The 27,340-nt window shown below is 44.0% G+C and overlaps 1 protein-coding gene and 1 pseudogene across 7 annotated transcripts in view; both read right to left on the bottom strand.

The window, feature by feature from the left end:
• The window catches only part of ELMO1 (engulfment and cell motility 1), a 533,506-nt gene that overhangs the window by 290,499 nt on the left and 215,667 nt on the right, over positions 1 to 27,340 (bottom strand). The gene's annotated exons all lie outside the window — the stretch shown is intronic.
• On the bottom strand, positions 25,083 to 26,611 carry LOC123952099 (annotated as a pseudogene).

The raw sequence follows: 27,340 nt of genomic DNA, 5'->3' as shown, positions 1-27,340 counted from the left end.
GGAATACTGAAAAAATTGCCTTTAGAATTCATTTCAAAGTAAACAGCAGTATTATTTACAATAGCCAAGATACAGAAGCAGCCTATCAACAGAGGAAAGATTAAAAAACTTGTGACGTATATATTATTATATAATATACATATATTACACTCACACATGCAGGAATATTACTCAGTCATAAAAAAGAATGAGAGCTTGTCATTTGCATCAGTATGGCTGGACCTAGAGGGTACTACACTAAGTGAATTAAGTCAGACTTAGAAAGACAAATGCCCTATGATTTCACTCCTATGTAGAATCTAAAAAAACAAAACAAAGGAGCAAACAAAACAAAACAGAAACAGACCCATAGATACAGAAACAAAACACTGGTTACCAGAGTAGGGAGCGGTCAGGCAACATAAGTAAACAGGATTAAGAAGTACAAACTTCCAGTTACAAAATAAAGATGTCATTGGGATATAAGGTAGCGCACAGGGAATACAGTCAGTAATACTGTCACAACTTGATAGGGCGACAGATGGTAAGTAGACTTATTGTTGGGGATCCTTTTGCAATGTACAGAAATATCAGATCACTGTGATGGACACCTGGAATGAATAGGATACTGCAGGTCAATTACACTTAAATAAAAATTTCCAGAAGTAACCAGTGAAGCTAAATTGTAAAAGCTCGAATACTTCCCCTCCCGTGCTGCTGTTTCTGAGTGGATGACTGAATGAATGAATGCGCAGGGAGTGCAGGACAGCCCCGGTCACCTATCCTCTCCCATCAGCACTTCGTCTCCCTCCCTGCAGTGCCATCTTTCTACAGGTAGGCACGAAGCATGAACCCAAGGTCAATGTCTTCTTTTATGCCAGTTTGTTAAACTCAGAATGTATTTACAGAACAGATGTGTTTCCCTTTTAAAGTTCCCCTCTTTCTCCTTTGGGCTCCTCTCAGGACCACCAGCCCAAACCCCAGTGTGCAGTCCAGATGGCACCTGCTCTGTTGGCCTTCATGAGGCTGGACAAAGATAAACCACAATCATGGCGCCTCCCTCAGATTCCGGGAATTCCTCTGATTACTAATTGACCACTTGGCCATATGTGCCCAACTTCTTTTTTTTTTTAATATTTTATTTATTTATTTGACAGAGAGAGATCACAAGTAGATAGAGAGGCAGGCAGAGAGAGAGAGAGGGAAGCTGCCTGCTGAGCAGAGAGCCCGATGCGGGACTCGATCCCAGGACCCGGAGATCATGACCTGAGCCGAAGGCAGTGGCTTAACCCACTGAGCCACCCAGGTGCCCCTGTGCCCAACTTCTGATGAAACTTAAGTCAACTGGCTTGGGTTCTGAATAATATCTTAGTTATTGCTGGAAGACTATTTACACATTTAGCCTGAATATGTCTGAACTACCTTGCCAAATTCCTCAATTAGTAAATGAAACCATGATTGGCATGGGCGTGTGCGTGTGTGTGTGTCTGTGTATGAGAGAGAGAGACTCTTCTGCCCTATACCCTTCCCATTCTATCTCAATCTGTTTTATGCATCTCAAGTAAATGAACTATCCAATGATACAACAGATATGATGATAAAAATATCTGACGATAATTATCTGATTAATAACCCCCCACTTCTTTTCTTCTATGAATATGTCTGGCAGTCAGCTCATTTTCTGTTAATCAATATACAACACAACAGCCATGAAAAGGACTGAATTCACTGCAACACTCATCAAGGGAGGCCAACCCACCTTACTACATGAATCTCTGTTCAAGGTGTCCAAGATTAGGGAAAATCTATTTAAGAGTCTAGTTTAATCATCAAAATTTCACCCCCCACAAGCTTTGGCTGGAAAACAAATTAAAATGTCTTCTGATTATTTCCAAACAGCCAACACAGATGCTGTGCCTAAAGAGAAAAGGGTCAGTTTATCCCTGGGCTTCTGGACACGACAGCCTGCAACTTCAGAGCTCATCAGCCATTTGCGCTGAGCAGCTGTCTGGGGATGCATGTCAGAGCTCTCATCACCCAGCACCAGGCAATTCAGTTTAAATGTCACTCCTGGCTCGACATCCAGGCCTACCCCATGTCCATGGCGTCCCGTGGGTAAGACAGACTCCAGGCACCAGTACATGACATTATTCACTGAACTGCACTCACTTTATGATCTGTGGCTGGCCCACTGTTAATTACGTGGCAAGGAGAGGTCACAATCAGGCTGAAATGGAATCCAGCTGTCCCACAACCTAATCAAGTCCACCTGAGACACTGAGCCATCACTCTTAAATCACCCCTACAAGCCCCAGCTCCTGCAGCCTCCCTTTATCAATAAGCCACAAATGCAGTCCCTGAATCCTGCAATTTTTCACTATGAAACGACACTCCCTTAGCACACTCAAAAGTTAAAGCCTATTTTCCCAAAGGAACAAGAAAGGAATTAAGAATGGCAGAAACCAATAAAGAAAGGAGTTCTAAAGATGAAACAGCAGGGCAGGGAGGGTGCAGAAGTTAAGAGGGTTGGAAAGGGGGAAAAAAATGGAAAGAGGGGAGAAAACCCAGCATTTGAAACATCAAAAAAGAAACAAAGAGGGAGAAAAATAAGAAGGACAGAGAGGAAAGTAAAACAGAAATAAAGGTCAAGTAGGTATTGAGAATGGACATATTAATAAAATGGTTATCACTTCCAAATGCTGAGTATGGCCTTCAGAGGAACCTGTCATTTATGATCATCATCTCACCCAATACAAATTAGTGACTGCCTACAGCTCTCTAAATTTGTTCAGCAAAGGGGCACCTGGGCAGCTCAGTCATTTGAGCATTTGACTTGATTTTGGCTCAGGTCATGATCTCAGCATCGTGAGATCGAGCCCCTTGTGGGGCTCCTCTCTCAGTGGGAAGTCTGCTTGAGATTCCCTCTCTCCCTCCCTCTCCCTCTGCCTCTCCCCTTGCTTGCTCTCTCTCTCTTTGAAATAAATAAATTTTTAAAAAATTTTTCTCCAGCAGATCTTCAGAGTGCCTGATTGGAATGGGATAACATGGTCACCTGCCACATCACCAGGACACACAATAAGTCCTTCCCTTAGGATGAGTGAAATTGAAAGGATGTTGAGACAGAGGACCCCACCCTGAAGGGGTATCCAGGAGCACCTTCAAACACATCTCTTCCTACAGGGATGCTCTGCGTTCCCTCTCCTCCACGCCCAACTCAAAACCCTACAAAGGACTTTAGGATTTGCCTCTATTCTCCATGCAGAAGAATGTGGCTACATTTAACTGCAAGCCAGACGGTAATTCTGGAAAATGATTTGCCACAGCAGATTGAGATTTGGGCAAGACATAAAAGAAAACTTTCAAATGATATTTTGAATGATATACAGGAGACCAAAGCAGGTTTTTAAAATAGTTTTTGACTATTGTTAAGACTATATCGTTTTAGTCACCAGGAATAATTTCAGTATACATTACAGTGGTCTAGACAAAGGAGTTTCAGAATGGCCTCTCACAAGCCAATGATTTGACAAGCTCCCCAAGACTCAGTGGCTGCTTTGCTTTCACTATTTCACTCAAAGATATCTTTCAGAATCCCAACGACAGTATCACAGGAGAAGGCTGCTTCCAAAATAGTTTTCCTTAACATCACTTCCTCCCAAGACATTGACAAAGTGCCTTCTGATAAATGACATTGTGCTAAAAACAAACACAAGCAAAAAGCAGCATTGACAGAGCCTAAGAGCCACGAAAATCTTCAAGCACTTTGGTTAGTGACCAGCACAGTGAAGTAATTCGAAAGCAAACGCTTTGAGAACAAAGATACACAACAGAATACTATTCATAAATAGAAAAACACTGCAACGTTCATGTCCGGCAACTGAGAATATCTAAATACATGGCAACGTATCAACTCAATGAAATAAACAGTCATTAGGATGATGGAGAGACAAGAATATGAAAAAACCTTTATGATATAATGCTTCAAGTAAAATATAAAAAATCTGTGCTTTGGGGCTACAATGAAGTTAGCATTTACATGTGGATCAAAAACTAGGGGGGGCGCCTGGGTGGCTCAGTGGGTTAAAGCCTCTGCCTTTCGCTCAGGTCATGATCCCAGGGTCTGGGATCGAGCCCCGCATCGGGCTCTCTGCCTGGCAGGGAGCCTGCTTCCTCCTCTCTCTCTCTGCCTGCCTCTCTCCCTACTTGTGATCTCTATCTGTCAAATAAATAAATAAAATCTTAAAAAAAAAAAAACTAGGAAGAGGCAGGGGTGCCTGGGTGGCTCAGTGGTTAAAGCCTCTACCTTCCGCACAGGTCATGATCTCAGGGTCCTGGGATGGAGTCGGGTCCTGGGATCGAGCCCCGCATCAGGCTCTCTGCTCAGCAGGGAGCCCGCTTCCCCACCTCCTCTCTGCCTGCCTCTGTCTGCTTGTGATCCTTGTTTGTCAAATAAATAAAATCTTAAAAAAAAAAAAAACTAGAAAGAGGCAGAGAACAGAAATAACCAGTCCATTGCAATGAGCACACAGAACTTACTCTTCTTGTGTGTGTGTGTGTGTGTGTGTGTGTGTGTGTGTGTGTGTGTGTGTGTGTTTTATTACTGTTGGGCTAGTGTTCATGCAATAAACAAAAACTGAAAGGAAAATTTAGGGAGGAAAGAGACAAAAACAGTCACAGCTATTAGAAAAATATACAATCTACGTCACACAATACTGTCATTGACCCACGTGGAGTACACAACTTAATGAGAAAGTTAGGAGAAAGTTAGGAAATGGCACAGCCATTAAAATGATAAGGAAGGGCACCTGGGTGGCTCAGTGGGTGAAAGCCTCTGCCTTCGGCTCAGGTCATGATCTCAGGGTCCTGGGATGGAGCCCAGCATTGGGCTCTCTGCTCAGCAGGAAGCCTGCTTCCCCCCCCCCATCCCCCGGCTTCTCTCTGCCTGCCTCTCTGGCTACTTGTGATTTCTGTCTGCCAAATAAATAAATAAAATCTTTTTTTTTTTTAAATGATAAGGAAGAAGTACAGACGTACATTCCAGTGGGGAAAGACAGCCACTCGTGCAAACAGACACCGCATGTTAAAAACTAGACAGAACATGGAAGGAAGAGTTCTCAGTGGAACTGAAATTAAGAGCTTCAAAGAATTTTGAAAGATCCCCTTTCCAATCAGAAACTTCAATAATCAGTCTTCTAAACACGGCATGTTCTAGTGGGACACAGCAGGCTGCAGGAGATCTGAGATGTTCTTACCTCTGCCCGGTCAGAAAACCTGAACATATGTGACTTATGAAAGCTCACGGATCTCAGCTCCATGGTGATGGCCGCCAAACACATTCACGCATCACACGAGAAATATTAGCAAATATATGCATCGTCTGTGACAGAAAGTGCAGCGATGTGGCTTGGAAATAGTGCTTGTTTCCAGAGTTCCCAAACTTCAGAGCTAATTAAATTTCTTTTCTTTTCTTTTTTTTTTTTTTGTTTCCCAATTGGAAACACAGGTAATTAGTGATAGTCAAGCTTCTCCATACTAATTCAGAATGTGTTCTGGGAGCCATAGTTAGAATTAAATCTTAGGAAGTAAACAAGGACGGCCTTCCTTCTGAAGATTAACTTCATTTTTAAAAAGTATCTATTTGTTTCCTTTTGTTATGTGTATCTTATTTCTGTCACTCTATGTTCCAGAGGACATCACGATAAAAGATTTTTAACGTGTACCACTAACTGGAGCTTGAGAGTGACAAATTTCACTTCACGGCGGTCATGCGTTGACAACGTTTGCAGAGCGAGGCCCTTTCTCACTCAGACTTCCTGCTTAATATTCACTATAAACTAGGACCCAGAAAGTTCATGAGTGAAGGGACATGAGATAAAGCCACATATATGTGATTTTTTTATATTTGAAGGGGAGGTTTATATTAGGATTCAAATCACCTTTCTGAAAAAAGAAACAAACAAACAAACAAAAAAAAACGCAGATTCTTCCAACCAAATAAACACCCTCTATCAAAGTCCGAGTCTAAGTCTGGCCTCTCCGGGGCATTCGGAGCTGCGCTGCCCACTCATTGCATCGCTCCTATCCCTCCTGCATGACTTATTCCCATGTATGAATTCCAGTTCACTAAAAATCACCTTTAAAAAAATCTCAAGATCTGGTATGTTTTGTCCACGACTCAACATAAACACGTCACAAGGCCGTATATCCATGCTTTTCAGGTGGAGTTGAAAGGTTGAAAGTATTTGAGAAAAAGGGAGAGACGCTGATGTGATTTTCTTTCTTGGAGATTGCCCATGTGATACAGGAAACATAAAGGGCTCTAGGGATTTTGCATGAACAACCCAGTAACTGATCCACAATATTCCATTTTTTAAAAATAATTTTGGTACCATAAGGAGATATTTGATACTGCAAAACAGAGGAAGAGAATAAGAACATTTCAAAGGCCGACAAAGATAACATGCACATCCCACATGATGTGAGGAGAATGGCACTTCACCTCTGTCGTATTCTTTCCAGAAAGCTGTAAGCCCAAGCTAATCATCAAAAATGAGAAAAATCTCAAACTCAAATCGAGAAAAAATTCTACAAAATATCTGACTAGATCTTGGGAAAAAGTGTCAAGGCCATTATAAACAAGGAAGTTTATTATATATGTAAACTGGGAAGCTACCATAGGATGAGGAGACCAGAAGACATAACATCTAAATGTATCGTGGGATCCTGGGAAAGAAAAAGGACATTGGTGGGAAAACTGGTGAAATCCTAATAAACTCTGTAGTTCAGTTAATATCTAATATACCAACATTGATTTTTAGTTTTGATATGTATGTTATGATTATATAAAACATTAATGTTGGGGGAAGTTCTGTGAAGGGTTAAGTAACTCCCTATACTAGAGTTGCCAGAGTTCTGCTCATCTAAAATTATTTTATTTTATTTTTTTTAAAGATTTTATTCATTTATTTGACAGATAGAGATCACAAGTAGGGAGAGAGGCAGGCAGAGAGAGACAGAGGAGGAAGCAGGCTCCCTGCCAAGCAGAGAGCCCGATGCGGGGCTTGATCCCAGGACCCTGGGATCATGACCTGAGCGAAAGGCAGAGGCTTTAACCCACTGAGCCACCCAGGTGCCCCTAAAATTATTTTAAAAGTAAAAGCTTAAAAGCTAAAGGCAACAATATGGAAATTTTCCTCTGTGGCAACAGAACAGGGGAATTTTGTCCATATAACTTGGAAATAATCCAAATTTATTTTTTTAAAGATTCATTTATTTGTCAGAAAGAGAGAGCAAGCACAAGCCGAGGGTGGGGGCCCAGAGGGAGAAGCAGGTTCCTCGCTGAGCAGAGAGCCCAACGCAGGACTCGATCCCAGGACCCCAGGATCATGACCTGAGCCCAAGGCAGACATTTAACTGACTGAGCCACCCAGGTGCCCCCAAAATAATCTAAATTTAATCTGCATTAGTTTTTTTCATTTCCACCTTTAAAACAAAAGCCAACATCCTTTCGAGAAAAGCCGAGTTATCAAATACATCAGGATAAGAAAAGAAAAAGTTTTGGGAGAGGTTGGATAAAAGGCAGAGAAAAGAACAAAAAGTAGAATCACTTCCTGGGTCTGCTTCTAATAGTAGTTGTACAAACAATAATAGTCATAAGAAATTAGCCATGTATCAAAATCGACATGGCTGATTTGCTTCTTATTCCTGGGCTAGCACCATGTTTTTGCCACGCAGAGGGAAATCATACTGCCAGGGAAATGAACTGCTCCATCCTCCCCAGACAGGGGTGCAGGAACCCAACAGGCAGCCTCAAGTATTCTTCGCCATGCCCTGGAAGACTGACTTAATTATCTTAACAATTTACATTGCAAATTGTCATTTTCTCATTCAACATCTGACAAGTGAATGAACATCCAGTAAACTCCATTTGGCTCCGTGATATCAAAGAACAATGATTTTAACACAGAGGGCTCACAACGTGATTCTCAGTCACTGCCTTCCAGTCTTGAAGCCATAAACCTCCAGCTTAATGACTTCAGAATCCACATGGCAACAGATTTCCAGGGGTCCCAGGGAAGGTAAATCTAATTCTAACACCGCAGCCCACAGGGTTAGGGCATCTTCACCATGGAAGGCTACAAAAAATGCCAACTAAACACAACAACAGGTTTTTTGAAAGAGTCATATGATAAATGATGTTCATAAGTCTAGCATTTGGAAGTCAGACCTCATTTTTCCATAGGGGATGGTACAAAATATATTAAGAACTTGAATCTAATCACAAAAAGTATTAGCCAAATTCAAATTGAAAGACAATATACAAAATGACTGGCCAGTACTCTTCAAAAAATATCAAGGTCAAGGAACAGAAAGAAAAGCAGAATTGCTCCAGATTAAAGGAGCGTAAAGAGGACAGCAACTAAATGCTGTTTATGACCATGAGTTGGGTCTGGATCAGAAAAAAATGAAGGTATGAAAGCTATTCGATGAAATTCAAGTATTAACCATTGTTAAATCTTCAGATTTTAGTAATTGTATTATGTACCCTTATTAGTATGCAAACATACATACCAAAGTATTTAGTGAGAAAGAAATGTCTCCAACATGCTCTCAGATGGCTCAAGGGGGAAAATGTACATATATATAAGTTTTGTGTGTGTGTGTATCTACACACACATATACACAAACATATAATACAGGTGTGTATCCTGTATTTAATAGAGATACATATCATTCCTATAATACATATATTTTATATACATAGATAAGTACACTGTAAATGTATGTGTGTGCATCTAGAGAGAATAAGAAAGAGAGAATAAGACTGCATAGCAATGAGAAAATGTGGGAAAAGGTAAACATTATCACTGAATCTGGTTGAAGGTTATGCAGCAGTTCCTTGTACCATTCTTATAACTTTTTCCTAAATTCAGAATTCTATCAAAATAAAGGGTTAAAAACTGAATGATTTTTTGCAACCAAATAGAAGGGCCGACTGTCCATTGTATAATGTACTAAATGATTTACGTATTTTAAGGTGCTTAGTTTTGTTACATGAAGTTCACCTCAATAAAAATAAAAATAATAATGAGAGTCCCAGGAGAGACCCCAGGATCCATAATTCAGGTGCCCAAGTTGCTCAAATTCAATGTGGAAACAAGTAGCAGACCTCAACTGTTAGCGGGCACACTGTAAACACGCCCAGTGTCCACAGAAAGCCCACCTCAAACAGGGGCCAATTCCTTGCCTTAAGCACTCCATCTCAGAGCCTAGTCTTAGCTAGGCTGAGCTGCTGAGAAAAGGATACCCACCGCCCACCCTGGCCGGGACTATTCCATAAGGTGGCACCTGGCAGGTCATTCTTATTTCACTCTCTGGCTTAAATAATTTGACATTACCCAAGATCACTTGATTTTATACTCCCAGATTTTATTACCTTTGAATCTCCCTGCCTCAGCCAGAGCTTCTGACAGAAACACAAACGTATTTACAGAAAGAAGAGGCCAATTTCTATGAAATTGAACTGGGAGGTATATATAAAGACCGTTATACACAGAGCGTAATACCATGTTTGCTTAAAAACAAACAAACAAACAACAACAACAAAAACTCCCCTTTGAATGAAGGAGAACAGGAATGTATTACAGCCCTCCCTGTCCCACAGCTAACAAGTGGCTACAATGGGGTTTGAACGCGGGTTGGCTGGCTCTAAAATCAGCACTTTGGACAGTGCGCTTTGCTGGAAGTGCTAGGTACAGTGTCTTCCAACGCTGCTGTGTTTCCTTAGGAAAATAAGGTTTAACTGGTGGTTGAGACATACATCGACCACAGCAGCTGTAAAGAGAACAGGTACTCTCCTTAGAGGAAAGAACCCTACATACACAGAACACATCCATTCTTAAAAAGTACAAAATACTTGCTTGTGTGTGCTAACATACAAGGAGTATTTCCTCCTTTCTTCAAACAACAACAACAAAACATTGAAAACTAGCTTGCATTCACTCTGTCTAACTAAGGTTGGGTGGTCAGGTTGGAGAATAAGAGGTGGAGAGCTACCGGGTTTGGGGTGAGCCTGATGACAGTACTGCCCTGTCTCCTACATGCCCAGTAAATAGGAAACTATGTGAGGATGCTGCCCCCTGCTGGCAGCATGAGGAGAGCAGCCTAAAACAAAGACCAGGGTTTCCCACCCTTTCCCCTGTTTTGTAACATTGGCCACGCACCTTAACACCTATGTGTTTCCCACACTGGCAAATACCATGAGCAGATTCATGAGAACCATATGGAGCTTTTCACGTCCACTCTCATGTGTCCCTGAGAGTGAATTAGAGAAGCCGCATAACAGCTCTCAAACTGGAAGGAGGGGTAAGTAAGTATGAGATCCATCGCGTACTTTCACAGCAGGAAAAGGTTAAAAACTATGACACAGGAAACTAAATCAACCACTCTTGCTTACAACTATTTTCTCATCCACATTTCTGAGTTCTCTTAACCTTTCATTTCAGAGACATACCACATGGTGTTTAGTCCCAAACACCGAAGGCTTGGGTCTGAGTCAGAATTGTCCCGGAAGCCTAGGGTCACTTCTTACTGTCTAGGAGACTCTGGGCAGGTTATTTCAGATAGAAAATAAGGGACCAGGGGTGCCTGGGTGGCTCAGTGGATTAAGCCGCTGCCTTCGGCTCAGGTCATGATCTCAGGGTCCTGGGATCGAGCCCCGCATCGGGCTCTCTGCTCCGCGGGGAGCCTGCTTCCTCCTCTCTCTCTCCCTGCCTCTCTGCCTACTTGTGATCTCTCTCTCTGTCAAATAAATAAATAAAAATCTTCATAAAAAAAAAAAAAGAAAGAAAATAAGGGGCCAAACCATCTACTTCACCAGGTCGTTGTGAAGATTGAACAAAGAAAGTGTGTCAAACACCAGGAGAGGATCTGGCATGAGATAACAGGTAACAAATTTTTAGTCCCTCCCCCTCCCCGCCCCCTCGCCTAGGGCTGGTGATTCACAAAGAGAGCTCAAACATCTGCTACTCTCTCTCTTCCTTCAAAGTCCTACAAAAGATGTCAAAAAGGGCCAACACACAGAAGCTAGATGCAAAATGTGATGACCAAGACGCATGTGGTAAAGGCAATTAGTGTGCAGACTCGCTTTTATGGGACCACCTTAATGGGGAATATTTTAGAACTGGACCCCGTAAAAGCTGCCCAGGAGGACTGATGAGGGAACTGAAGCTGCCAACACCATGGAAGATAATATGAGTGGAGGAGGGACGGGTCCATTTCCAGTGATTGACACCTTCTTTTTCACCGTACAAGAATAAAACCTGATTATAAAGAAAAATGGCACACGTTCTGCCATTGCACTCTGTAAATATTTTCTCAGGAACCAATGTTATTTCTTGTAAATTACCCAAAGCATTTGCAATAAAGATATGACAGTTACGAGAAAAAGGCAGCGGGGTAACAATAGTAGCTGAGTGACCCAAAAGCTTTGTTCATTCATTCAGTACCCACGCATTCAACTCCTGTTAGAGAAAAAGATAAGAAAGTCCTGGAAGCTGACCTCCTATTATTCAGGGCCCATCCAAGAAGAGAGATGAACTAGGAGAGGAGCTGGAATTTGCTCTCTGAAAAGCGGCAGAGGTGGGCACACCGTAGAGGGGTCAAAGACTATGCCAGTTCCCCCCAATCCTCAGTTTCCTCACTGTCCTACTTACACTCCAAAATATTTTTATTTCCTCAAGGCAAACTCTTTAAAAAAGGAAGAGATGGCTAGAAATGCCCTATCTCAAACAATGAAACCCTGGGAAGAAACAGGTATATATCTTTGGGATGATTTCTTTTATGACACCAAACACACTCCCAATAAAAGAAAAAACAGACATCATTAAAATTAAAAACCTAAATGCTTCAAAAGACTCAATCCAGAAAGTGAAAAGCCATTTCACAGAAAGGGAGAAAAAATGTGTAAGTCAGTCATATCCGTGATAAGGGACTTAATCCAGGATACATACAGGACAAAAAGAGAAACAACCCAACTAAAACTTGGCCAAGGTTACAAATATTTCTCCAACGAAGATATACAAATGACCAATAAGCCAGGATGATACTCGGTATCATTACCCACCAAGGAAATGCAAATCAAAACCATAAGGCCCACTTCAAACCCACTCAAATGACTATCTATCAGAAAGACAAATGTGGAAAAATTAGAAACCTCAGAGTTTGGGTGAGAATAAAATTTAATGTGAACATTGAAAAAGCTTGACATTTTCTCAGTGTTTAACGTGGAGTTACCACGTGATCCAATAATTCCACTCCTAGGTATATAGCCAAGAGAAATTAAAACACGTCCACACGAAGACTTTATACAAACGTTCATACTCAGCATCATTCCTAATAACCAAAAGCAGGAAGGCACTGAAATGCTCATCAACTGACACATAATAAATTAAATGTGATTGGGGTGCCTAGATGGCGCCGTGGGTTGGGCATCTGACTCTTGGTTTTGGCTCAGGTCGTGATCTCAGGGTCGAGAGATCCAGCCCCACGTCGGGTTCTGCACTCGGCGTGTCATCTGCTTGAGATTCTCTCTCCCTCTGACCCTCCTGTGCATGCTCTATCTCTCTCAAATAAATAAATAAATCTTTGAAAATGCTTAATTCATTAAATGTGGTATTTTATATATGTGCTGGGCAGTTTTCTCACTTTCATGGTTCCTAGTACCTGTGACAAGAGCTCTATTCACGACGTTTTTAAAAATAAAGCCATCAGGGGCACCTGGATGGCTCAGTGGGTTAAGCCGCTGCCTTCGGCTCAGGTCATGATCTCAGGGTCCTGGGATCGAGTCCCGCATCGGGCTCTCTGCTCAGCGCGGAGCCTGCTTCCCTCTCTCTCTCTGCCTGCTTCTCTGTCTACTTGTGATCTCTCTCTGTCAAATAACTAAATAAAAAAAAAATTTAAAAAAAAAATAAATAAATAAATAAAAAATAAAGCCATTCCAATGGCAATTGTTGCTATCATTTGCACAATGCTTCAGAAATTACAAACCACACGTACGTACACTGTTGCCCCTGATGTGTAACACCTTTGTTAAGGGGGGGAGGGGCATGTAAAATCATCACCACTTTGCATGGTAAAAATAAAGACACCAATCATTCCGCAAGAGATACCAGTCACTTACCCCCAAAAAAGACAATTACCTGAACTGCAAACCTTTGAGAAAAATGAGTCTACCTAACACCTGCTGTAGCTCAAGAAAGGCAGTCAGGGCTCATGAGACCTGAGGACAGAGATAATGAACATTCAGACCTTAGGGACCTGAAGCTCAGAGGCCATGAGGAGAGCAGCCGCTCTCCTGGAGGTACAAGGGTGTGTGATTTTGGTCATTCCAAGAACTGATCTTCATTACCTTAATGGAATCTGATCCCTATTAGCCTAAGGAAGGAACTCCCGAAGGAATGAAAAGACACTTTTCCAGGGGAAAATTCTTAATAAATTACTACTGAAACTTGAAAAAGAAAATAAATGGCGGTAGACTTTGGTGAAATAAAGCCAAGTACATCTTCATCCTGGGATTTGATCATTGATAAAGCATATGGAAGTCACCACCACCATACTGGGTAAAATAAGTATGTGATGTCACCTTACTCACTCTACATTTTTATCTAAAAGAAAACCTGTTATCAGTTGGATTGTATGGATAACCTGGAATATAAGATCCATAGGAAAGCTGGAGGGATTTATGTCACTAGACAGCCTTGGAATCTGAATCTTTCTACAGCCATATCCAATCATCAGATATCTAGACATTTACTTTATTGTTCTGTCCTTCACCTACAAAAAAAATATTTTATCAGAAACTTTACCAGCAAAGGAAAGAGCACAAAGATCAATAGGCTAATATTTATAAACTACAATCCAGGTGATTAAGAAATCTCCAAATGCATAAAATAAACCTTATGCTAAGGACAGACTATTGATCATAAAAAAGTTACTTTACTCCAAGGTGACCCCTTTCATTTGTTCTGTAGGCAGCATGTTGATTAGTCTCAGGTAGATATTAAGAGTGAGCAATAATTATCATTTAAGAACCACACAACTAATGTGGGGAGCAGAAGTCTCAATATGCTTTCTATAGGAATTATTTTTATTTTCAACATTTTGTACCTGAGATAGGAAAGGAAGAAAATCTCTCATAACACTCTGCCAGATAAAGCTAAGAAGATAGTAAAATGGCATAATAAACACTCCCCTTCCAGCATTTCACTAGATACCTTATAAATAAAACCCATTTTGAAGATTTAAAAAACAACCTCTATGATCACAACTTTATAAAAGCATATTTATCTATATAAGTATAGAAAAATATTATCTGGAAAGATACCAAAATTGTAACAATATTTATATATGAAGGAATACAGCTGATTTTTATTTTTTATTTATTTTTTAAAAGATTTTATTTATTTACTTGACAGAAAGAGATCACAAGTAGGCAGAGAGGCAGGCAGAGAGATGCGGGACTCGATCCCAGGACCTTGAGATCATGACCTGAGCCGAAGGCAGCGGCTTAACCCACTGAGCCACCCAGGCGCCCCTACAGCTGATTTTTAGCTAAATCATTTTGGTTGTCTATATTTCTGATTCTCTGCAACAGCCTTGTCCTGCTTTTAGAATTAGGTTAGTTAAAAAAAAAAATTCAAATAAATTCATAGAAATTATACGAATAAAATCTGCTTCATGGAAAGCAGGAAGAAGAATTTTAAAACAGGAAATACAAATACACAAAGTTATAAATGAAGGTTTCAAAAAGGTCCTTACATTTTGGCCCAAAAGTCTAATAACCCCTCTTAGGGAAATAATTCTAAATGTGGACCAATAGTGATACACGGTACATTTACTGAATCAATATTTTTAATATATTTTTTAAAATCCTTAATTATACAGGAGAAGGCCGAAATAAATTCAGGTTCAGTTATGTAATGAAATGGTATTCAGCCACTGCACACGATTTCCATCAAGGATTACTGATGACATATGGAAGTGAAAGGAAATTGAACACCGTTTCTTCTCAACTGTGTCAGGAGCAGAGTTCACAGAATTAGCAGGGTTTAGAAGGAGCAGGGTTTGCCTGTGGAGGCTGGGAATACAGGTGATTTCTCGCAGTCTCCTGTGTGTTTTCTTGGCTTCTTTGCCTCTGCTCTCTTCAGGTTTCCATAATAGGCCCAACACCAGATGGAGCAACAAACGGAAATCTTGTTAAAAAGTGGAAAGAGAGGGTGCCTGGTGGCTCAGTGAGTTAAAGCCTCTGCCTTCGGCTGGTCTCTCGGGCTCTCTACTCAGTGGGGAGCCTGCTTCCCCTTCTCTCTCTGCCTGCTTCTCTGTCTACTTGTGATCTGTCTGTCAAATAAATAAATAAAATCTTTAAAAAAAAAAAAAAAAGGTGGAAAGAGAACGTTCCTAAGGTGGAAGGACCGAAAGCAGAACCAAACATTGCAGATGCGTGTTCAGATCTGGAAAGGGAAATTTAGGGAGAGATTTAAAGAATTCACCCTGATAAGTGTTATTCTGTGGTTTATTACACATTTACACTACCATGTCAATGCTGCCAAGGACTTTGTGAGCACTTCTGACCACCTTCCCCTTAGTTTCTGGATGAGGAAGGCGAAGAAGGCAAGTGAGAACTATGGCCCCAGGAGGCCAAGCGCAGGCGAAGCCCCTGAACCAGACTGGGGTTTACAAGGCAAGACCCAGAAAGATGGTGCTTATCAACCAAGGCCCTTGGCTGCTCCTGCTTGGCCAGGCTGGTATTTTCACCGCAATCTCTTTCTGATATGTAAAATGGGTGAAAACAAAAGACTGTTAGATAAGCAGTAGTGGAGGGCAAAGGGGACAGAGCCATCAACCACCCAGCATAGGGACAAGCTCTGCAAGGCTCAGGGACATCAGGGAATGAAGCAGGGCCACACAGGCCATTATTCAGGGGGACTCCCTAGGGGACTGAGAGCTTAAATGTGCAACACTCTTCGGTAACCAACAGCCTTACTCAATTTATTCATGCCCAGCCCTAAAAATAGGGTAGTACTATATATACAGTGTTGCATCACCAGGAAACACTAAAATAGGGCTATGCAAATGGTCTTTTATAGGAAGAGTATTAATTATGTTTCCTAACTCTTACAAATAAATTGGAGAGTTCGGGCTACCTGATTTTCTCTGGGCATTACTTTGGCTCCTGCTGGTGGACGGATACACAGAGGAACATGTGTGCATACACTTAATGCATGTGCATCCAGGTAAGTCTGGTACGATGTGCTGCTCAGAAGAACCTGCCTTGGGTACTCAATGCAGTTCTAGTCCAAAACACCCATGAGAAGGCCTAGAGCGTCCTCACGGGCACACAGAGCGAGAAGACGAAGAGGATATGCACAAAAGGCCGTCTGTATACTTCCGAAGGGAAACCCTCCGCTCTCACCCACCAACCCCTAATTTAAAAATTATCCAGTTTCACCCAAACACCACAGCACACACTCTTTCATGGCCTGTCGTCAAAGGAGCACTTTCTTCACATTTGTCAGCCTCTCCCTGCTTGTCACCCGTGCTCCGCCTCCTCTGTCACAGAGCAGTCGCAGTCACGCTGGTCCCTCTGTTCTTCCTCCAATGCCTGCATGCCTAGCACTGCTTGCCCTTTAACCCTAACCCCAATGTCCCCTACGTAGAAGGTCATGGATTCCTCAAATTCTGCTTATTCCTTTTTGGACTTTCAAGGGCACCTTCTACTCTGTACTTTTCCCATGTAATACATCAACTTCCACCTGGTATCTCTCTCTCTCTCTCTCTCTCTCTCACACACACACACACACACATATGCATCTCCCTTCTTGAATGACAGAATCGCTCACTGATTGACTCATTCATTCATTGAACACACACTTGCCGTATGCCTACCTGATGATCTAATCTTAGGGATTGGGCTGGGTATAAGGGATGCCATGGTGAGCCAGACAGGAATGGGTTTATCCCTCCAGGGGGACATCAGACAGGTAAACAGGTGACAACAATGGGAGTAGTAGATGCTGAAACGGGAGAAGGTCCTGGACCTCCCGTCCGACTCACATTTTCTAGTCTAAGAATGTAATACATCCCATCGGAATCATACATGGACTGAAGACTGGAGAGGAGAGAAGGAGAAGAGAGTTCAAGCAGTGGGACTACCGTGCATGGAGAGGTCCAGAGGGACGGAGAATTCACTAAGGACTAAGTTCCGTGAGGTTGGGCTTCTGACTGGTTCACCTTTGTGTACCAGTCAGAGGTGTATTGGCACGGTCCCTTAAATATAATAAATGCTCGTAAATATTGGTTGCATAAAAAAATGAGCCAATTCCTGAGTTCCTTTTTACTCTATATGCCCTATTCCATTGCCTGGCCCATTACTATCAAGGAGCTCTACAGGTGCCCCACAGGGTGCCATCTTTCAGTGACCCACTCTGACTAGTCCACTGATATCCAGGGCCATGCCTCTTCCCTTGCCTTGGAGAGCTAGTGTGGGTGCTTAGCCAAGCCCAGCCAGCTGGAGCCTGGGCTCCCTTCAATGCACAGAAACTGCAGAGCTTTGCAGTGCTTTCCCCAAGTAGGGGAGGAACGTGCTTCCTAATGGCAGCTTTCCCATCTGCAAGCGCTGGCGTGGCTCTTCCCCTAATAGACTGGGTCCCAAGTATGCTATTTGTGGTGGATCCTGCCCCCAGAACAAGAGCTAAACTGCAGGGATCTCCCTCTTCCTGTTCTCCACTCTCCAGCCTGTCCTTTTTGTCCCACTGCTCACGAGTGACAAGGAATGGCTGCAGCATGGGAGAGCCCTTCCAGGGAGCCAAGAACGAACGTCTAGGATATCTCAAAGAGTCATAGAAAGGGCTGGACAGTCAAGAGAAGCAAAATCACAATTGCTACTATCAGGTTCCGTGAGCAACAGGAGGCAGAGAATTCAAGCCAATTTCTGGATTTCCATAAAGTTAGGTAAATGAGCAATCAGGACGTTGGTCATCAAAGCACTTGTGTCCCATCATTACTCTGTCTTAGTTTGGATCAAGGTGAACATCAGTGCGGGGAAGAGAAAGCATCTCTGAGCAGAAGAGGCTCTAAATCTGGAGGAAGAAAGGGAAGGACAAAGAAAACCCGGAAGCAAAACTGATGAAATTTAAATGACTGAAGAAACACCGAGCAAGCAGGCAGCCATGAAACAAAGAGGGGATGGAAACAAGGCGTCTCTGTTTAACCTGAACTGAATCCAGAGAGTGAGACCTTTCATCTGGCATTTTCCTTTCTCCTTAAATAGAGAGACAGCACAACCTAGAGGCTGAGGAGGAGACTGGCCTCAGTCAAGCCTGGACACCCACCACTGCCAACGCTCTCTGGCCCTGAGTGTTCCAAGCAACTCTGTTTTCAAGAAGCAAGCCCAGCTCTACTTCCTACCTGCGGACAAGGACGTGGACTTGCTCTTGCTGGGTTTGATTTCAGAACCAGCAAAGTCAATGGTCTGTACGCATTCCCTTAAAGAGAAGCAAGCAGAGGGACGCGGGGCTGGGGGGCGGGGGGCCTCCGTCAGTTAAGCATCTGCCTTCAGCCCACGTCATGACCCCAGGGTCCTAAGATCAAGCCCCATGGTGGGGCTCCCGGCTCAGGGAGAAGGAGGAAGAAGAAACTCTGCTTCTCCCTCTCCCTCTGCTGCTGTCCTCACTGGTGCTCGCTCTCTCACTCCGTCTCCCACTCGCTCTCAAATAAATAAAAATCTTTTTAAAAAGAGAGAGAAGCAAGCAGCCAGTTGGTGTGCAGTCTTCATTCATGGTGATGTTCTGAGAATGAAAGGATCACAGTGAGACAAGTATTTGGTGGGTTTCTCGGCCCTGGGAGGACGGGACAGGAGTAGAGAAAGTCTCAGCTTTGTACACCCACTCAGCACTCCCAGAGGCCAGAGAGAGAGCCGTGCGGACATACGCCACAGTTGCCCATTTTGCCGCTTGCTTGCACTGCAGCCTGTTCCTTTAGCTAAACAATGTAAGGAGTCACAGTAAGTTTGCAAGTTTCCTTTTCCTGCCAAAACAATGGAGTCCCCTTGGGGCACCTGGGTGGCTCAGTGGGTTAAACCTCTGCCTTCGGCTCGGGTCATGATCCCAGGGTCCTGGGATCGAGCCCCACATCGGGCTCTCTGCTCCTCGGGGAGCCTGCTTCCTCCTCTCTCTCTGCCTGCCTCTCTGCCTAGTTGTAATTTCTCTCTGTCAAATAAATAAAATATTTAAAAAAAATGCAGTCCCCTTGGCAGGTTTTTAACCTCCCAGAGCTAAAAAGCCTCCTTTTCTTCGTTTCCAAAATAGGAAAATGAGTCGCTATGCCCTGTGCCTTGCAGAGATGCAATGAAATAGTACATGGAGCCATCTGACCCATGTCCCAGGACATGCCCCAAAATGCTGCTGCCGGTGGGGAGTGGGTGGCTGCCGTGGCTGTTCTGTTACTGATGGAAAACCAGTGGAAACCCCATGGACCACCTAAAAACCATATATTCTCAGCAGGCTGATCAGTTTGGTAAACATTTAAAGAGGAGGAGCAAGAATGACAAGAAAGCCAGAAGTCCATAAACTCCTGTCACCCTTTTAGCTATGTGACCTCCAGAGCCACTTGAGGAGTGTGAGTCATTTCTCGCTGGAGAGTCTGGATTCTGCAGGAGTCCACCAGAGAACTCCTTCTGCCCCCCTTCTCTCTCCTTCAGAATGAACAAGTACAGGAAGCATGCCAAGATGCCTGCACCAGGACAATTTTTATATAAGCACATTATTCTCAAATTGGTTCTTGTCCCTTCCCATTGGAAAGGTTTTGACAGCCTTCCTACACATACAAAATGCCATCCCCAGAATTAGAATCCCACGCCACGAAGCCAGTTCCTAGTGTATAAATTACTTCCTCCCAGACATGAAACAGGTCTGGATGGTGTGCTCACACCTCCTCTCCCAAGGTCACATCACACTGAATTCAGAGCCATGAGACACATGGACAATTGGTGACCATTTGGGGAAATAAGGAAAAGAAAAAAATAAAGTTTCCAGGAAAAGAAAAAATAAAAACAGAAGGCACCCTAACGCCATGGGGAGCTGTTCCATGGCTGTCAAAGCAAGGTCAACAGCAAGCAGGCAACTGTACCAGGGGTCTCTGGGCTGACTACCTCTTCATCCTCTTGCCTGCACCCCAGAAGAGCCAGGACTGTTCTCAAGGGTGCTCTGAGAGGATCCCACCAGGGCCAAAACCACCAAGTCAGGCAATGACAGCAAAGCATCAGGGGAAGAAGTGCTGAATGTTTGCAACAACCCATCCCAGATGCCAGAACCCAGTAACCGCTCATTTTATTCTAGACTCTGATCTAACACTTTGGTTCTAGAACTGTCCAGCCTAAGCTCAAGGCACTCAAAATGTTTCTCCGGGATGGAGTCAGCCAATTGAACTGTGCTTTCTGTTCTGAACAACAATTTTTTTTTAATATTTATGTTGTGGTTCTGAGCTCTCCTTGCCTTTGAAAATTCTCCCAGAAGCAGACTACTGTGACAGACTGGATCCATGAGGACATACTTGGCCATGGATCTGTGTGCTAGCTCCTGAGTAGCCAAAAGGCAGAAGAAAAAGAACGGCCTCTTCATTAAAGAGGCTCTTCAAAGGGTATAAAACTCCTGCCTCTTAGGAAAATCTTCTAGAATTCATGGCCTTTGGGACATGTCACTCCTTAGGATTAGCTCCACTCTTGAAGCGACATATTTCTACTCTCTGACCCAGCCAGTTATGGTCAAATGGAGAATTGCCCCAGTCATCCAAGAGCAGAAATGCAGACCCTGGACTCATGACAGCCATCAGATCAAAATGGTGATATCAACAATCAGAATTTATTCACATTTTCTCGGGGCCAGGCAGGTTGCTAAGAACTCAACAACTATTAACTCATTAATCTCCCTAGCAAGCCTAGGTAGGAACCATTACTCTGCCCATCTTACTAATGAAGATATGAGGTAGAGAAAATCAGATCAATTGTCCAAGATCAGACAGCTGATGAGGAATGGAACTGGGCTGCAAAAACAGGTAGCCTGGCCCAGAGGCGGGGCTCACAACTGCTTTGCTACATAGTTTCAAATAAGTGATTTTTTTATAGGGCACTAAGCTTGCATCTCCCACATATCATCCTCCCACTAGGTGGTGCCCTTTGGCTCCAAAGTTCCCTATAAAGAAAGGTGATCAAATAGGTGTGTACAATACTCTAGGAAGTTAACGCTAACACTGTTCAGTAAGTTGCCTCCTTCTGCCACAGTCATGTGTCAAAGAGGACAAAGTTCTTGCAAGTTTTAAGCTAAAAGTGGAAGGCGAAAGATTTTGGCTGGAGCAGGGTTCTTCAGAACCTTTTGAAAATTACCCCACTAGGGATGCGTAGGTGGCTCAGTCAGTTAAGCTCTGACTCTTGATTTCATCTCAGGTCATGATCTCAGGGTGGTGAGATGGAGCCCCACACTGGGCTATGCTCCAGGCATGGAGCCTGCTTAAGATTCTCTCTCCAGGCACCTGGGTTGCTCAGTTGGTTAAGCAACTGCCTTGGACTCAGGTCATGATCCTGGAGTCCTAGGATCAAGTCCCACATCGGGCCCCCTGCTCAGTGGGGAGTCGGCTTCTCCCTTCTGCCCATCGCCCTCTCATGCTCTCTCTCTCAAATAAATCAAATCTTTAAAATCTTTAAAAAAGATTAAAAAAAAACAAAAAACAAAAAAACCAACTCTCTCTCCCTCTCCTTCTGCCCCTCGCCTCCCTGTGTCTCTCTCTCTAAAAATAAAGTACGATAAAATAACCCCACCAAATACTACACCTTCTCCAGCACATCTGAATTGCTCCTTATAAAGTTGCTCCTTCCTTCAGCCTGGATGGCAGCTAATACACATCCCTTTGTTAGGAGCGCCCCCTAGTGACAGAAAACAGATTGCGCTCCAACAGGAGATCTAAGTGGACCCCTTGAGTACAATGGGTGCTGAACAGGAAAGGAGCTGGGAAAAGAGGGAGCAGGGGAAACCCATCTCCTCACTCCGTTTTCAGTAATCATCCCTATAAAATTTTTCTTAGAGTTAAAATAAGTTACAGTAAGAAATACAAGAGAAGATGAAGCTCAAAAATTGTCTTGACAAAGAACCATACTTCATTTTCTTTTAAAATATTTCCTTTAAAAATATCAAAACCTATCACGAGTACAATTATTCATGTATCCCTTGTCAGGGAGTAAGAATGGATGTGCTTTTCACCACCTGCAAGGGGTACCCACAACAGGTAAGGCAAATGTTGGATGTCTGGGGGATGATTCCGAGATGGGATTATATCCCTAGCTCCACTGCCCCTGAGCTCCCACCCCTGCTCGGGTGGGGACGAGGGCAAGAGCATGGCACAGATGTAAATCACTGACCTGATGGAAATGGGAGGGACAACACATGCCCTCTGGCAAGAGAAGGGCAGAGGAAAAAAGGGGGTCCCCCTCCACCTCCCACTGTGCAAGCTCACACCTGGGCTGCCATTGGAAGTCACCCTGAGCCAGTTTTCACTGTCCTTCCCCAAGGAAGCCAGAGAGCAAAGCAAGATCAGGGAAGAAAATAATCCAAGTATTCTGCATGGGACTTCTTGTCTTCTCTCTCGAGCACTAGGAAGCGCGATGAGGTTAACCCGAGAGAGAGGTGGCCCCATGACGCTGTACCAATCTGAAGAGCCCACCTTGCAGGAGCTCTGTCCAAGTGATCTGCTCTGCTGGGGTCCCTGATGGGAAATACAAACCAGTACCTGATCTTCCAGGCCTCTGCCAGAGAGAACTTTCCAGAGCTAACTTTTCCTCTTCTACACAGTGACAACAAATCTGTGGTCTTTGCACTTAAAGCCAAAGGTGAAGACAGCATGTGCCATGCATGCTCTGTAGCATTTAATCAAAAACATCCATCAAAGACATGGCAGAGCCCACCCTCACCGTGTAAGGAGAGGACACTGGTGATCTTCTCTTCACCTGTAAGGAAGGAGTCCCTTGAAAGACATGACTCCTGCTTGCCCGTCCAGGAAGTGAGCAGCAACACAAGTGCCTGCAAATTTTTGCCTGAACTACTGGGAGCCTCAGAGAATGCCCTCAGTTGGCTGGTTCCTTTCCGAATCCCTCTTGCTGTTTGTTGGTGTGAGGAAGGCAAATGCAGAGATAAAAGCAAAAAATGGTCCATGAGGCTCCACAAGGCTCACGTACTTTCTGTCATCAAGTCAGAAGTCTCAATGACATCTCCCCTCATCTCGCTAGCTAGTGTGCTCTTTCTCGCTCTCAAATGAATAAATGTTTAAAAAGGAAAGAAAAGGAAAAAAAGGGGGAAGGGAAGGGAAAGGAAAGGGAAGGAAAGGAAAAGAAAGGAAAGGAAAGGAAAGGAAAAAGAAATCATCTCAGACTTCCCCAGACAACTTTGTACCCCACCCCAGCAATGCTGGTTTACTGCAACTCCACTGACCACTCCTACCCCCTCCATATTAATGCAACAAACATTTTAATTATGTGTATTTTTAACTCAGAATACATTACTATTGTTTCTACAGTCAATATCCATTTAGCTTTTCCACTTCCAGTGCATTCTTTCCTGCATGTCTGTGTCAAGACAGAAGATAATACTAGATGTACAGACTACTGTACCTCATATAAAAGACCTCATGACAGCATAAGGAAAAAGAACTGAGAATGAAAGTCAGATATAAAAAAAACCCAAACAAACAAGAAAGCCAGATATATAGGTGCTTGGTAAAAGCTCACCTGCCACAAACAACAGACAAATCCCCATTAATACGGAGGCCAGCTGTGCATCTTAGAGTATTCTTAGCCCCTGAAAGGCCCCCATGAAGGCTAGTGACCCCCACCCGACCCTGAGGAGATCCTAAGTCCCCTGTATTGGTCCTACAGCTTCTGCTCTGCAGGCCCATAAGCAGAGCTGCGATGTCACTGGGTGTCCCGGTGGCTGTCTGTCCAAGTTTGGGGCGGGGGAAGGTGCGTGGTTCTGGTTAGGAGTCAACGGCTGTCTTTTAGCGCCATCTGGTGGCTGATTCTGCTCCAGCTTCCAGTTACTAAACTGGACTCCCCCAGCTCTTTACACCCTGATGGAGCAAGAGTTGAAATGATTAGGACTGGGGCTTTGTGGAATTTCAGGTGGGGACAGGGGGTGTGTGATCAGAATGGACCAGGTTGCAGTGTCTGTGAGCAGCCCATGGAAGACCAGGCTCCAAGGAACAGGCACACACAGTATCTGCCTGTGATTTCACCACCATGCGTGGGTCTCAGTCACCGGCAATGCCTCACCAACAGCCCCCAGGGGTCTCTCGGGTGGAAGGGACTGTCTAGGGCTTGACAGACTGTCAAGGATTGGCCAGTGCTTCCCAGGAGAGCACCCCAGCCCACACAGGGACCTCCTGAATTCTGTGTGACTGCAACTTGGAGAATTTCAATAAACAACGGTTTTTTAAAAAAAATTTGTTGTGCTTTTGCTTTTTTGAACTATCGTTCATGGGTCACATATTTATTTGAAAGCAAAGTGCTTGGTTAGGAATACTATCCTAATTATTAAATCACTCACATGGGAAAATGTGCCTAACTTTACAAAAAACTGCTTTATCTTGTGGTTCCCAGAGGTGGTTTGTTGCCAAGAGGGGGAGGTTTGAGGAGCTTCACAAAATCACGTAAGTGGCCAAATTCACTTTCTACAGTTCCCACTCATGTACTCTGGATTCTTACTAACACCATCCTTGGACCCCAAGGGATTGAAGCACATTCTCAAAAACAAAACTTTATGAGAAAGTCCTGTCAGGAATGATGCAGAAACACAAGCCAAGCCCACTGGAGGCAGGGCCTCCTCTATGATGGATACAATGAATGTGGACTGAAAATTCCCCTGATCTCAAGGGCATGGCATTTTCTGGGCACCAGCAATTTCGAGGCAGCTTCTGACTTCAAACAAATGAATGAAATCTCAGTAGGTTGTCCTGCTCCCCTGTGACTGTCCTGAGCAGTGTGCCAAGGGACACTTTTTTTTTTTGCACATTTTTTTAAATTACGTTTATTTAGCGTATGTACACATAAAAGAGAAATCGCCCTCTGATCCCACCCAGCAGAAAACATGCAAAAACCCCAACTATACATGGAGGGAAGGGGCCCTAGCCCCAAGTTAGTGGTTGGGATGGTGCAATCCTGGGAGTCCCACGCCCTAGTCAGGAGAGGGCTGGGCCGAGGGGGCGCACAGCCTCCCCATCGCCAGGCCTAAAACAAGCGCGCGCCGTAGCCGAAGGTCTGTTTGATGCCCTCGAAGTAGTACCACTGCCAGCCCTGCCGCGTCCTCTCCTCCTCGGGGACCGGCATGCCTCTGCCTTCCATGCACAGCTCAGTCTCTCCGCTCTTGTCCAGGAAGGCCAAGGTGATGGTGGCAAAGTGCCCTTCTGGCCAAGATTTAAACCTCCAATTCATCACAATCAGTTTCTCAGGGACCAGATCAGTGAACTCCCCCAGCGACGCTGCCATCTACCAGGTGAAACTTCCCACCTTTGTCTGCTTCCAACATTGCGGGAGCATGGGTAAAGGCCTGAACGAGCTCTTGGGTGGTAAAGACTCTATAGAGCTCCTCTGGTGAGGTCAGGAAGGTGCCCTATTAGGCCTCCCATGCTGTCAGCTCATCAACAGTGGGATTTCTCTTCCCCACTTAGCACGTACAGGCCACGGGGCTAGGAGGAAATGAGCCTAGGACCACCTGGGATTCTCCTCTCCAGGGCCCACCCCTGACTGAGGGCTCCCCAAGCCCTCAAAGTCCAGTCCATTCTGCTTCTCTTCCCCCCGCCCCCCTCCCCAGCTATGTTCTATGAAGTCACTGCAAATCCCAAGATAACGAATACCAAGCCACTACTTCTGAGGGGAAGTAAGAGCCAGATGACTTCCTGCTTCTGGTGTCAAGACTTTGTCAATCAGTCAGTACATAACCTTGCTTTATGCACTTTTAAAAGACAACTTACTTAATATACATTGTTGGTTCATTAACATGGAACTCACAGCAACGACACTGTAATGCACGCCTGACCTGAGTTTACCTAACCCGCATTTCCCCCATAAGGCGCATTTCAGCTCCGTGCACTTACGAACGTCAAGCAGCACTTCAGAAATGTGCTTGGGGACCCCTTTAAACAGCAACGCCTCCAACACACAGATTTTAAAAATCAAGGCCCTGGCTTGACTATGAAGAGGACTCCCATTTAGCGGAGGAGGGCTGGACCAAGAAGGCGGGCATCCCCCTTGTTCGGACCTCACGTGGGCGAATGATGATGAAAGCACCGGGAGTACTGCTTTGGGGATTACAAATAAATCTTAGCGGATAGCTGAATTTGCAAACGCGGACTCCATTAACCGTGAGGGCTGAGGATTGACTGAGTATTTCAGTCAATGAGGATTGACTGAGTATTTCAGTCAATCCCCTTTGAATTGAAAATTCTCTATCATCTTCCTCACTTGTGAAAGCCAACTCGACTTCTCTCCCCGTAAACCCGAATGTCCACCGGTGACACGTTTGCTGTGTCCCAAGCACATGGTTCTTTCACCAGTAACTCGTATTTTCAGCCACACATTTTCTCACTACCCTCCTGGCACGATGTACAACTCTCGCACCCCCCCATCACTGCCTGTCACAGGGTCATGGGACACCATGTGATGCTACAATCTCAGTATCAATAGTAAGTATAACATCGGCATAAATGCATCTAATCCCCAGTCCGCTTGCTCTCTGCCAGGCACTCTGCTGTAGGATTTACAAGTATCTACTAATTTAATTCACAGAGCAAATTCACCAACAGAGACAATGCTTAGATCCCCAGATTAAAGATAAGGAAACCAAGACAGGAAAATGTCAAATAATCTGCCCAGGCCACTGAGCGTGTGAGTGGGAGAGTCAGCAGTCAACTGTGGGCAGCCCGCGTTCAGAGCCCAAGCGTCGTCCCCAGGTCACGCTCACAGTTACGGCTGAATTCTAGCAGCGTTTAGACCAGGAGGCTTCCTCCTGTGATAGGGATGGGGATGGAGATGGAGGAAGACATGAGTAAACATGCATCTCACTTCATTCCCTGCCATCTGTATTTGAGAAAAAATATATTAAAATGACACCAAGCACTGCATATGCAATTACGTATAATTATACTTCTGTAAAGAAGCATAATTCTCTTCTATCATCTGGGAAAGTAGAAAATCCTCTGAAAATTTTAACATGAATCTGTATTAGTCATTTTTTTTTAATTTTTGGTATTCTCTGATCCTCTGATCCCT

The sequence above is a fragment of the Meles meles genome, chromosome 10 (assembly GCF_922984935.1).
Source record: "Meles meles chromosome 10, mMelMel3.1 paternal haplotype, whole genome shotgun sequence".
Lineage (NCBI taxonomy): Eukaryota > Metazoa > Chordata > Mammalia > Carnivora > Mustelidae > Meles > Meles meles.
The sequence above is the reverse complement of the archived record's forward strand: the minus strand, read 5'-3'. Positions and strand labels throughout refer to the sequence as shown.